This window comes from Budorcas taxicolor, chromosome 6 (assembly GCF_023091745.1).
Source record: "Budorcas taxicolor isolate Tak-1 chromosome 6, Takin1.1, whole genome shotgun sequence".
NCBI lineage: Eukaryota > Metazoa > Chordata > Mammalia > Artiodactyla > Bovidae > Budorcas > Budorcas taxicolor.
In genome coordinates, this window is record NC_068915.1 from 71,441,568 (window position 1) to 71,456,243 (window position 14,676).

Here is a 14,676-nt window from a genome sequence, read left to right on the forward strand (position 1 = left end):
ACTCTTTACGACCCCATGGACTGTAGCTCGGCAGGCTCCTCTGTCCATGGGGATTCTCTAGGCAAGAATACTGGAGTGGGTTGCCATGCCCTCCTCCAGGGGATCTTGCCAACCCAAGGATCAAACCCAGGTCTCCCACATTGCTGGCAGATTCTTTACCCTCTAAGGCACCAGGGATGGTGTTCCCCAAATTCCTATCAGGTCTGAGATCTTTTAGGGGAAAGCAGTTGTCTGTTAAAGACAGTTAAAAAAAAAAAGGACTGCTAAGGCTTGACCACATAGACCTTTCTAAGTTCTGGAAGGTCTTGACTCTCCTGTGGAATTGCAAGCCTTAAGGTAACACCTCCCTTTCTGTGCATTTCTCCTGCTGTCACTTCCTAGCAGTTGCATTCTGATTTCCAGAGTGACCTGACTTCTACTATCCCTCTCCGCAGTTTCCTTCCTAGGGGGAAATATCCATGAAACAGACTTCTCCAGCACACTAGCTGATGTGGCCTTAATTTCCTCTTCCAGAAACAAGGAAGAGGTATCTTATTTGACCTCCTTTTGAAAGGAACGCTGAGGGAAGGGTAGAAAAGGAAATACACTAACATTTCTTAAGGGACATCTTTATGTCAGGCACCTTCCCATGCTACGCATTTAATATTCATGGCATCTCGGGGATGTGAAAGTACTTTATTATGATTCTCACTTGATGAGCTTAGAGATATTAAACAATCCACCCAAGGATATCAGGCTTCCCTTGTGGCTCAATTGGTAAAGAATCTGCCTGCAATGTGGGAGAACTGGGTTTAATCCCTGGGTTGGGAAAATCCCCTGGAGAGGGGAAAGGCTACCCACTCCAGTATTCTGGCCTGGAGAATTCCAAGGACTGTATAGTCCATGGGGTCACAAAGAGTCGGACACGACTGAGTGACTTTATATACATATGTATATATATATATATATATATAAACATATCAGCATGTGAGGGAGCCACTGGTCATTCTACTCTGTGAAGATGCTTCTCCTCTAAATCAGGGATTTTAACGTATCAGACACGCACTGTACAGTCCACTACAGGCAAGGCATGTCCTTAAGGATGCATTTACTAGTCTTCCTAAAGGAAATTACAGTTTGATAAAGGACCCCAAATCTATACTCAAATAGCTGTATTACAAGGCCAATGGGATAATGCTCTGTCATAAATACAGAGAGGCAAGAGAGTAACCCTGATAGAGTGAAAAAGTAATGCCTACACTTTAAAGTTCTTTATATCCATGAAACACGTGAGCAAGGCCATATTATATGGAGTCTGGTCCAGGTTCAAAGATGGATGAGAATAGATTTAAGATTGCATGTGCTTTTATTTATTCCCAAAGTAGTGAAAAAACATTAAGAGTACAGAGGATGTCAATGAAGTAAGGATGTGGGTGAGTGGAGGGGGCTCTAGTTTCCCACTGCCTTGCTTGTATCTCCTGGAAGCACACTGAAAGATCACTAGTTTCGGCCGCCTTCGTGGGTGAGATGTCAATGAAAACAGAGGAGCCTGAAATAGTGGGCTTGATGCTTTTCAATACTTCTAGAGGTCAGGAAAAGAAATGACTCATGTATGACAAGTTTTTTCTGCATGAATCAGGCTGCTCTGGATGTTCTGATACATGGCCCTTGGTACATGTATGCAAGACTTTTCTGAATTATAGTAGTAATAATAATAATAATAATAATAACCTAGCAATAGTGTTATTAGGTCATAGGTCCAGTTAAACTATGGATTGTTTTCCAATGTGTTGTACCAATTTATACATCAAAAGAGGACAAGATAGTTGGGGCATCACTGACCCAATGGACATGAGTTTGAGCAAGCTCCGGGAGATGGTGAAGGACAGGGAAGCCTGGTGTGCTGCAGTTGATGGGGTTGCAAAGAGTCAGACATGACTGAGCAACTGAACGAGAACAACACCCCACCAGTAGTGTATGAAGCTTCCATTGCTGCACATTCTTGTAAAAACCTTTGCCATACAGGTGGAGGTGGCATCTCATTGTGGATTTAATTTGCAAATCCCAATACTAATGAGGTTGAATATCTTTTCACAAAGGTATTGGCCATCATTGTTTTCTCTTCAGCGAAATGTCATTTATCTCTTTTCCATTCTTCCCCTTTGGGTTGTTAGGTTTTTCTTACCCATTATAGAAATGCTTTATGCATCTGGAGCATTTGTTGGTTAATTGTGTGGCAACTCTTTCCTGTCTACTTATGACTTTTCCTTTACTCAGTATATATGAGTTGTTATTTTTGAAGAAATGCTTGTTAAAAGTCTTGTAGTCAAATGAACATGCTATTGTATGACTTGGATGATAAGAGAAGATAGATGGGGGAATGAAGGAAAACAGACACTTTCCTACGAGCAAAGGTACGGGGCGGGGGCTGGGGGGCATTCTGCAAATGACTAAATGGAATAAAGCTGATTCCCAAGGTCCTCTTTTGTCCAAGTATTCCAAAGAAGCTAGATTCCAGATCTCTACAGTAGAGGCTTAAGAATTTTCTTAGCATTCTGATCTTTATTTATATTGAGCTTATACATCAGTATATACCACCAGGTATAGTGCAGCATCTAAAGCATTCCTCCTTACTCTGCTCAAGACTGAAAGTTTGATTCTTGGTTCCATGCTGATTCCTCTCACCTATTTCTCTCTTGCAAATTGGCAACTGGATTTTGCTTTTTGTTTATAATCTATAAGAATGAAGGCTGGATTAGATCACGGCCCTACAAACTACTGAGACCTACTAGCCTGTGACTGGGGTATCTAGAAAAGTAATCATGGAGAGCATTAGGAAGGGGAGGATGGCTGAATGTCAAGAGAATGGGAGAATCAACAACAGATGGAAACTCAGGCAGGAAGGAGCTGGCAAAGTCTAGTAACAGGTGAAGAGATCCAGCTTTAGGAGCTGAGAAAAGGGGCACAATCTGGAAGATTTAGGAGTTCTAGGCAAAATAGCCATGCATTCCTTCAAATATTACTTGAGCACCTTCTAGGCTCCATTTTAGAAGCTTGGGATACAGCGGTAGCTAAGTTAAAGTCTTTGCCTTCATGGAGTTACAGGCTTTGAAAGAGAGGCAGATAATAAGCAAATAAATAAATGAAACAATTTCAGATGGTAGTGAATGCTATAGAGAAATTAAAACAGAGTAATGATATGATAGATGGTGACTGGGAGCTGGGAAAAAGACACTTGACACAGGATCATCTAGGGTAGCCATTTGAGGGGATGATATGGGAGGCCTGAAAGATAAGAAACCAATCATGGAACGATCTATGAAAAAAAGAGTTCCAGGCAAAGGGACTATCACATGCAAAGGCCCTAAGGCAGAAACAGAAAGAAAAGCCAAGCCTGAAATGATCCAGGAGCAGAAGGAAGCCAATGGAACTGGTACAGAACTGTTACAGAGTAAGTACAGTATGGGGGGCTGTTATTTGAAGTAGGCAAGGCAGGGTCCTGATCAGTGAAAGGTTTTGGAGACTGTGAGAAGGAGTTCAAATTGTTCTCTAAGTAAAATAGAAAGCCTTTGGAGGATTCTAAGTAGAGGAGTGAGGTGATTTGATTTACATTTGAAGAGCATCATCCTGGCTTTCGTGGAAAACTGTAGGCTGTAGGGGATCCCAGGAGAGGCAGGGAGAACACTGTAGAAATCCACACCAGAGCCAGAAAACTGGATGCAGTACTGATGTGTACTACACCATGGATGAACACTGAAAAGATTATGCTCAGTGGCTGCTGCTGCTGCTGCTAAGTCGCTTCATTCATGTCCGACTCTGTGCGACCCCATAGACGACAGCCCACCAGGCTCCACCGTCCCTGGGATTCTCCAGGCGAGAACACTGGAGTGGGTTGCCCTTTCCTTCTCCAATGCATGATAGTGAAAAGTGAAAGTGAAATTGCTCAGTCATGTCCGACTCTTTGCGACCCCGTGGACTGCAGCCTACCAGGCTTTTCCGTCCATGGGATTTTCCAGGCAAGAGTACTGGAGTGGGATATGCTCAGTGGAGAAAGACACAAAAGGCTACATACGGTATGAGTCCATTTATACATAATATCCAGAAGAGGTAACTCCATACAGACAGCAAATAGACAAGTTTCCGGGGCCTTGGGAGAGAAAAGAGGGACTGCTAATAAGTATGGAGGATTCCTTTTGCAAGAGGTTTCCTTTTAAAGATGATGAAAATGTTCTGGAGTAAGACAGTGGCGATATGAATATACTAAAAATCATTGAATTTGTACTTTAAAGGGGTGCATTTTATGGTATGTTAATTACATCTAAATTTTTTTTTTTTAAAGGAAGAAGTCCAGGTCAGAAACAATGTTGGTGGCAGTCTTTGCAATTTAGCAAAAGAAATATTTGTCTATTTTTGGCATGAAATATCCAAAATTTGCTATTTAATACCTGGATGTTCTTGATAACTATGACACCACCTCCCCTTAAACTTTGTGAAGCCATTCACCTAAGACATGTCTGTATCAATGACCATGCTATAGTCACTAATTATAACTTCTTTCAGGGCAGAAAATACTTCATAAACCCCAGATGGAAAATGTTGGTCTTTATAGTCACTTTGATATAACTGTTAACTATGAATAGAATCATTATATAAATAATGGCAAGTGGATACTATTTGTGAAATAATGATGACCTGTTCTCAGTGATTAGCAGGATACTCACTCATTCATTCAGCAAGTATTTATTAAGCCAGTGTCCGCTGTAAGATTTATAGACTAACAAAATATTAAAAATTCTGTATCCTGTTTTAGCTCTTCTAAGACCACCTGTACCCTGTCATGCATCTTCCCAATTTTCTGTTATTTATTTCTTATGTGCATGCAGGATGATCTATTTAGAAATACAACCCTGATTCCAAATTTGAAATTTAAAGAAAAGTTTTTGCTTAAGGGTATCTAATCTGAAAAGTAAAGTTCTGCTGAGATTATAGTAGTTAAAAGCAAATTACTCCAGGGACTTCCCTGGAGGCCCAGTGGTTAGTACTTCGCCTCCAACATAGGTGGTGCTGATTCCATCCCTGGTTGGGGACCTAAGATCTTGCGTGCCTTGAGGCCAAAACACCAAAACATAAATCATAAGCGATATTATAACAAGTTCAATAAAGACTTTTAAAATGGTCCGTATGAAAAGCAAGCTATTAATACTTCAAGGACTCAGTTCAGCCTATGGTCTCTTAAGTAGAATTCTGGGCAGAAGCCAATTGTGGAGCTACAGAGCTTGGGTTCAAAGGGAGTAGTCATTAGTGGCAACTGCAGGAAAACAGACCAAATGATTGGGGATCTGTTTGCTTCTGAAGATGAGTATCTATTACTTAGTGACAAGGATACTTTTCAGCTTTTTCTACAAACAGCTTTGGTATCTGGAGGAAACTTCCAGTTTACAACTGCATTTGCCTTTGCTTTGAACAATAATATTTCATAGATTTTATGGTAACTCCAATGATCCCAACTATTCTTTTTCCCATCTATGTCTTCAAACTAGGTAGCTATCAACCTCTTTGCTTTCAGGAAAATCTCCTGATTCAGAGTGACTTTTCAATGAACAACACTGTACTGAGAAATCAACCCAGAAGAAACATGCTTCTAAAAGATAACAAAAGAATAATGAATACAATAAATGGAGGACGGCAGATCAAATACATCCACATTTCTTAAGACTTTCTGTTGTAGGATTATTAACTTTGCCCTGATAAAGATGTAGCAGATCATAAAATTTAAGAAACACAACATGATCCTTTACAGGGGAGGGAAACTTTTCTTCTTTTGTCAAATTATTTGATAAAATTTATCTTAAACAGTTTATAGAAATAATGGGCAACATTAATAAAAGTCCCTTCACCCAAGGTTGTTTTTCAGGTTCTTCCAATGGACATAGTGACTGTGATGTAGGCTAGTGGTGAATAATAGCTTTGTATGTCCAAGAGACATTCTTGCTAATGTCTTTGCAAAAGGAGCTCGATTTCATATCTCCTATCTCCTACATTTAGGAGGATGTGGCTGGAGACACAGTCAGTGAATTCTCTCAGTACAGGCCAGAGAAGGTTGACGTGCAGCCTGAAAGCAGCATAGGTTTTTCTCAGAGATCCTTTAGAGGTAAATCCCTTTTGAGAAAAGTTATAAGAGAATTTTTAAAAAAGCAAAAAGTCAATAATTTTTTGCAGTTACATTGACACCTACAAGGCTAGATTTTCACATGATAGGTGTTCCGAGGGGAAAGCCATCATAGAAAGGCAGCACAATTATTGCTAATTTGAAACATGATGTTAAAAAAAAAAAATTCCAGTCCGTGGAAGGCAGAATCATTCTTTGTTCCTCAAATTGCAATTACAATATTAATACATACTAATGAAAGATCTATTAGATTTTCTTGATGTGTTTATGAATCGCATCATGGCAAAGCTGGCAGCAAACAAATACTTCCTGACATATGAAGCTGTATACAAATGAAAACGCAAATGACAGCCATAAAAATACAAGGATAGCTAAAGTAAAATTTATTATTTCTACACAATAAGTTGTACATCCATTTCTTATCATAGACTGGCTTTTCAATCTATTTTAAAAGGAATCAAAATATTACATTTTCTAAAGACATCTATATTTATGAAAAATACATAATTTCTCTACATAGATAAGTTAATTTTTTACCGTATTTCATCAAAGGTAATTGAAAAAAATAAAGAAAAATTGATATTATTTGATCTTCCAAAAAATGCTAAAATTAAATAATCAAGAGACCTGGAATGAGTTTCTGAATATAAAAACAAGTGACATTTCAGTTAGTATCATAAAAGGAGTAGTCACTACTCATTTTATCTCTAGTGTCTCAAATAATTTTAGCTCTGATTTTTTTTTAAGCGGACCACAGAGATATGAAATTCTCAAAGTTGTGTATGGATGTATGTCATGTTGCTCTAAATTAAATACTAGATGATATTATTTTGAGAAATTTAAGATATTTCTGAGAAGAATAAAATGAGTCATTTTTGAGTAGTTTATTCTCCTTGTTCATCTGTGAGGTGATCAAATACCCTTTTCCTCAAAAATATATCACAGGTCTTTTTTTCTATATTTTCACTCATTAAATATGTAAGCTACTTTCAATCTTGAATTTCAGCCCAAATTTGAGCTTCTAAACAGCTTAAAAAGAAAACGCAGAAGTAGACAAGTTTAGAGAAAACTGAAAATTGGGCCAAACAAAATTAGGGCAATCATTGCCTTAACTTGGTGTGTTCCCAAGCAAATCAACCCTGATATTCTCATCACGACATCTATATGTTTAATGGTTTAACTACCAACACTTGATGTGGTATAAACGGTGATATCCCTTATAACAATGTCAGAGTGAGAAAGCGATCTTTCTCTGCATAAGGCATTGCTTAGACCCTTCCTGGGTTGTATTTCCTATTCTGTCCTAGTTAGTGTGGGAGACTCAAGAATCTGGAATTTATAAAGAAAAGAGTCAATAAATATATGGTAGAAAATAAAAATAAATATAGAAATGCTGTTGAAAACTGGTATTATCTAACGAGGAGAGCAGGAGTTCTTAGGGGGAGTAGGACCTCATGATTGAGAACTTGAGCAGTGGAGCTGGACAGTTTGGCTCTGAGTCAGGGAGTACCACTTACTAGCTGAAAGATAGGGTAATTATCAACCTCTGAAAGATTCAGTTTTGATTATTTGTAAAATGTGAAGTGAAAGTCACTCAGTTGTGTCTGACTCTTTGCAACCCCATAGGCTATACAGTCCATGGAATTCTCCAGGCCAGAATACTGGAGTGGGTAGCCTTTCCCTTCTCCAGAGGATCTTCCCAACCCAGGGATCGAACCCAGGTCTCCCACATTGCAGGCGGATTCTTTACCAGCTGAGCCACAAGGGAAGCCTATTTGTAAAATAGGAGTGTATAATTTTTTTTTCTGCATAATGTCCCTTCCTTTGGAAAACCACTCCTTTTGCTGTAAGAATCTCACATGATTCAAGGATTTATCCCTGCCTTTGCCTCAGAGCTATGGCAAAAGCTCTGTCTTTCTCTGTGAGTCTGACATATGAGGATCATGTGGGTTACCACACGCAGAGAAGCTATTCAGTTTTCCTTCCAAGCCCAAAGAAGGACAATGCCAAAGAATGTTCAAACTACCCCAGAACTGTGCTCATTTCACATGCTAGCAAGGTAATGCTCAAAATCCTTCAAGTTAGACTTCAGCAGTACATGAACTGAGAACTTCCAGATGTACAAGTTGGATTTAGAAAAGGCAGAGGAACCAGAGATCAAATTGAGAAATTCTGCTGTCTCATAGAGAAGGGAAGGAAATTCTAGGAAAACATCTACTCTTGCTTCATTGACTATGCTAAAGCCTTTGACTAGATCACAACAAACTGGAAAATTCTTCAAGAGATGGGAACACCAGACCATCTTACCTGCCTCCTGAGAAACCTGTATGCAGATCAAGAAGCAACAGTTAGAACCAGACATGAAACAATGGCCTGGTTCCAAATTGGGAAAGAAGTGAGTCGAGGCTATTTATTGTCACCTTGCCTATTTAACTTATGAGTACATCATGAGAAATGTTGGGCTGGATGAAGCACAAGTTGGAATCAAGATTGCCGGGAGAAATATGAATAACCTCAGATATGCAGATGATACCACACTAATGGCAGAAAGCCTTGAGGAACTAAAGAGCCTCTAGATGAAGATGAAAGAGGAGAGTGCTTAAAACTCAAGATTCAGAAAACTAAGATCATGGCATCCGGTCCCATCACTTCATGGCAAATAGATGGGGAAACAATGGAAACAGTGAAACAGACTTTATTTTCTTGGGCTCCAAAATCACTGCAGATGGTGACTGCAGCCATGAAATTTAAAGATGCTTGTTCCTTGGAAGAAAAGCTATGACAAACCTAGACAACATATTAAAAAACAGAGATATCACTTTGCCAACTAAAGTCTGTCTAGTCAAGGCTATGGTTTTTCCAGTAGTCATGTATGGATGTGAGAATTGGACCATAAAGAAGGCATAGTGCCGAAGAATTGATGCTTTCTAATTGTGGTGTTGGAGAAGACTCTTGAGAGTCCCTTGGACTGCAAGGAGATCCAACCAGTCAATCCTAAAGGAAATCAACCCTGAATATTCACTGAAAGGACTGATGCTGAAGCTGTGGCTCCAATACTTTGGCAACCTGATGCAAAGAGTTGACTGACTGGAAACAACTCTGATGCTGGGAAAGATTGAGGGCAACAGGAGGAGAAGGGGATGACAGAGCATGGCATCACCAACTCAATGGACATGAGTTTGAGCAAACTCCGGGAGATAGTAAAGGACAGGGAAGCCTGGCATACTGCAGGCTACAGGGTCTCAAAGAGTCAGACATGACTGAGAGACTGACAACAAAAGCGATGAGAAGTGGAGAGCCAGGGGAAGAGAGAGAGATGAAAATTGTTATACATATTGACATTTGGCTAGGCCTGAAGCCGGCTCCAGCCTTTGATGGAGTTAAGTAAATAAAAAATTTCCATTTTTCTTTTAAGTTGGGATTCTTACATTTGCAACAGGAGAGACACAAAATAAGTGCACAAGAAGTTTTACTATGCTGGCAATGATTAACAAGTGGAGGTGAAACAAAATCCATTTAATAGAAGAGACAATTCTGAAAACTTTGAAGTTTTACTGCATTTTTGTGTATTCCATAATGAATAGTGGCAATGCCTAGAATAGGAAGAACAGACACAAGAAAGATGAGAACTAATTTACACATGAAACTTCCAAGATCTAGACCCACCAATTTTTCAGGAAGGTGGAAGGAGGAGACAGGACAAATTATTATCATTACAATTTTTTTTTTTTTACCACCCAGACTTTTTACTTAGCATACAACTCAAGCTCTCATAAACTTTTTTATTTTGAAATAATTATAGATTCATAGATATTGCCAATTTACAGAGAAGTGCTATGTGTTCTTTGCTTATTTCTCCCAAAAGTAGTACCTTGTAGTAGGAGTGTATGTATATGTGTGTGTGTGTGTGCTCAGTTGTATCCAACTCTTTGTGACCCCATGGGCTACAGCCTGCCAGTCTCCTCTGTCCATGGAATTTTCCAGGCAAGAATACTGGAGTGAGCTGTCATTCCCTTCTCCAGGAGATCTTCCTGACCCAGGGACTGAACCCATGTCTCTTGCATCTCCTGCATTGGCGGGCAGATTCTTTACTGTTGAGCCACGTGGGAAGCCAATAGATCAATATCAAAATCAGGCAAGTGACATTGGTACGATCCATAGAGCTTATTCAGATTTCATCAGTTTTACATGCATTTGTGCGTGTGTGTGTGTGTAGTTCTATGCAATTTTATCAAATGCACAGATTCTTGTAACCACCACCACAGTCAAGACGCAGAACAATTCCATCATCACAAAGCTCCCTGTTCTACCCTTTTTTATCCATATTCACCCCCTCATCTCTAACCCCAGCAGTCATCTGTTTTTCCTACTCTTTTGTTATTTTAGGAATGTTACATGAATAGAATCACATACCATGTTATCTTTTGAGAATGACTTTTTTTTTTCCCACTCAGCACAATTTCCTTGAGATCCGTTCACATTGTTATATGCATCAGTAGGTTGTTCCCTTTTGTTATATTACATTCACCAGCAGAAGGGCATCTAAGTTTTGGCTATTGTGAAAAAAGCTCTTATGACTATTTGTGTACAGTTTTTGTGTTGACAGAAGTTTTCACTTCTGTGGGATACATGCCTTAGAGTGCAATTGCTGAGTCATATTGTAAGTGTTTATTTAATTTTATAAGAGACTGACTATTTCCCAGCATGGTGGTACTATATTACTTTCCCTTCAGCAAATAGTGATCCGGTTTCTGTGTATTCTTTTCAGCATCTGATGTTATCATTACTTTTTTTTATCTTAGCCCTTCTGATGCGTGTATGATGATAACTTGAGGGTTTAATTTGCACTCCCTTAATAGCTATTAAAGTTGTGGATCTTTTCATTTGCTTATTTGCCATCTGTATGTTCTTGGCAATTAAATGTATGTTAATGTCTTATGCCCCCCCCCCTTTTTTAGGGTTTTTAAAATATTTATTTATTTGGCTGTTTCGGGTCTTAGCTGGGGCACAGGAATCTTTGTTGCATCATGAGGGATATTTTTCTTTTCCTCTCTCTCTCTCTCTTTTTAATATAACCATTTTCTAATTAGATTGAGTTTTAAGAGCTCTTTCTGTATTCTAGATACAAGGCCATACATTGAATACATAATTCAGAAATATTTTCTTTGTTTGGAGCTTGGCTTTTCATCCTTCTCATAAAGAGCAAATCAAAAAAATTTTTTTTTGCCTGGAGAATCCCACGGACAGAGGAGCCTGGCAGGCTACAGTCCGTGGGGTCTCACAGAGTCAGACATGACTGAGTGATTGAGCACGCATGCAGAATATTTTAATTTTTATTAAAAATTTTATTGACATATAGTTGATGGACAATATTATATAAGTTTCAGGTATATAACTTATTGGTTCACAATTTTCAAAGGTTATACTTCACTTAGAGTTGCAATAAAATATTGGCTATCTACCCTGTGCTGTACCATATATCTGTGTACTATGTACTTTATACATAGTAGTTTGTACCTCGTAATCCCCTACCCCACTTTGGCCCTCCCCTCTTCTCTTCACTCTGGTAACCACTAGTTAGTCCTATCTGTGAGTCTAGTCTTGTTGTTGTTATTGCTACATTCACTAGTTTATTCTTTAGACACAAGTGATATTATATGGTGCAAAATTTTTAATTTTGATGAAATCCTATTTATCACAATTTCCCTTTTATGAATCATGCTTTTGGTGTCAGGTCTGGAAGTTTTTCATCCAGTCCTGGGTTCTGAAGTTTTACTCTCAAATATAAAAGTTTGCATTTTTATATTTAACCAAGTCTGTGATTATTTTTAAGTTAATTTTTACACAAAGTATAAAGTGTAACTCAAGGTTCTTTGTTTTGATTTGTTTTCATTGCCTATGAATGTCTGATGGCTCCAGCAGCAAGAATACTGTAGTGGGTTTTCATGCCCTCCTCCAGAGGATCTTCCTGATCAAGGGATCAAACCCAGGTCTCTTATGTCTCCTGCATTGGCAGGTGGTTCTTTACCACTCAGCACCTGGAAAGCCCCAATATTTTTTGAAAAGGCTCTCAAAAAATTTTAAGAGTAATAACATCTTTGATTGTATTTTCATCCTATTGGCATTATTTTAAAAGCCAGTCAGAAAGTGGGATAACCACTTTTTATTTGTTTTAAAAAGTTACTTTAGGATAATCCTGTTTGCTTTGACTTGATTTTACTGTATCTGCAGCCTCTGGAAGCCATTTTTGCTAATAGATCCATTGCATCTCATTACAACTCAGGAAAGGGAAGAGTACCCCCCCACCCCCCCAAAACAGAAATGCTGTGACCTTTTCCAGACTGGAGAAAAATGCTGCTTATAAAAATAATATCCAGGCCCCAACATTCCCATCATTAAACATAGTTTCTTCTTCCTCAACAAAATTTGGCATTTACATGGGAATTAATGAGATTGCAAGAAAAATCAACACCTCAAGCATTACATAAAAACTGTTTTCAGAAAGCCCATGTAAGGATTGAAAAGTGAAAGTCCCTCAGTCGTGTTTGACTCTTTTCAACCCCAAGGACTGTAGCCTGCCAGGCTCCTCTGTCCATGGAATTCCCCAGGCCAGAATATGGGAGTGGGTAGCCTTTCCCTTCTCCAGGGTATCTTCCCAATCCAGGGATCAAACCCAGGTCTCCCACATTGCAGGCAGATTCTTTACCGTTTGAGCCACCAGGGAAGTTAGGAGTAAGTCAGTTTATGGTAAGTATAGATCCAAACATATGCCGGGACACGACTTCATTTTCAAGAAAATATACACAGTTTAGAACTTGAAAATGTCAAAGGAAAGTGCTGTGTAACCCTTCTGTCAACTGAAAACTATACTGGAAATTGAGTATGGGTCTGTGAATGGATGGAATAATACTGTCTTTTGCCCTGTATCCAACACAAGAACACTTACAGTTCTCTGGAAAATTTGTGCAGGATTGTGCAGAATTCCCTAGGGGAAGAAACCACTCTGTCAGAAGACAGGCAAATTACACACTACTGCTGAGGGTCGGACACGACTGAGCGACTTCCCTTTCACTTTTCACTTTCATGCACTGGAGAAGGAAATGGCAACCCACTCCAGTGTTCTTGCCTGGAGAATCCCAGGGACCGGGGAGCCTGGTGGGCTGCTGTCTATGGGGTCACACAGAGTTGGACACGGACTGAAGTGACTTAGCAGCAGCAGCAGCAGCAGCTACACACACATATGTCCTTTACCTACCCAGGGTTAGATATGAACATGATAGAATAACATGCGATAGTATGCTTAGGGCTTCAAATTCAATATGATCAATTTACTAAAATTTACAGCTTCAAACTTGACCACTTCCTTAGCAATATTTAACTGTGAATAATAATAATAATAATAATGGCACTATACATGTATTATATTTAAATCAGGTTGTTACTACCACTATCTGAATTTTACTCACTTAAGTCTCATGATATCCTTTAGCATTTTTCCTCTGTATTTCTCTCCTGTTTAACAAGAGACTTGGTAAGATTCATATTTAATGATTTTAGTGAGACTATTTCTAATGTCTGTCTTCCTTTGTTTTTGTAATGTTAGTGCCCATAGATTATCAATGCTCAAATCCATGAATTATTCACAGGTTAGAACCAGACATGGAACAACTGGCTGGTTGGGAAAGGAGTACATCGAGGCTGTATATTGTCACCCTGCTTATTTAACTTATATGCAGAGTACATGATGAGAAACACTGGGCTGGATGAAGCACAAGCCAGAATCAAGATTGCCGGGAGAAATATCAATAACCTTAGATATGCAAATGACACCACCCTTATGGCAGAAAAGTGAAGAGGAACTAAAAAACCTCTAGATAAAGGTGAAAGAAAAGAGTGAAGAAGCTGGCTTAAAACTCAACCTTCAAAAAAAGAAGACCATGGCTTCAAGTCCCATCACTTCATGGCAAATAGATGGGGAAATAGTGGAACCAGTGACAGACTTTATTTTCTTGGGCTCCAAAATCACTGCAGATAGTGACTGCAGCCATGAAATTTAAAGATGCTTGCTCCTTGGAAGAAAAGCTATGACAAACCTAGACAGCATATTAAAAAACAGAGATATCACTTTGCCAACTAAAGTCTGTCTAGTCAAGGCTATGGTTTTTCCAGTAGTCATGTATGGATGTGAGAATTGGACCATAAAGAAGGCGTAGTGCGAAAGAATTGACGCTTTCTAATTGTGTTGGAGAAGACTCTTGAGAGTCCCTTGGACTGCAAGGAGATCCAACCAGTCAATCCTAAAGGAAATCAACCCTGAATAGTCATTGGAAGGACTGATGCTGAAGCTGAAGCTCCAATACTCTGGCCACCTGATGTGAAGAGCTGACTCATTAGAAAAGACCCTGATGCTGGGAAAGATTGAAGGCAGGAGGAGAAGGTGATGACAGAGGATGAGATAATTGGATCGCATCACTGACTCAATGGACATGAGTTTGAACAAGCTTCGGGAGATGGTGAAGGACGGGAAG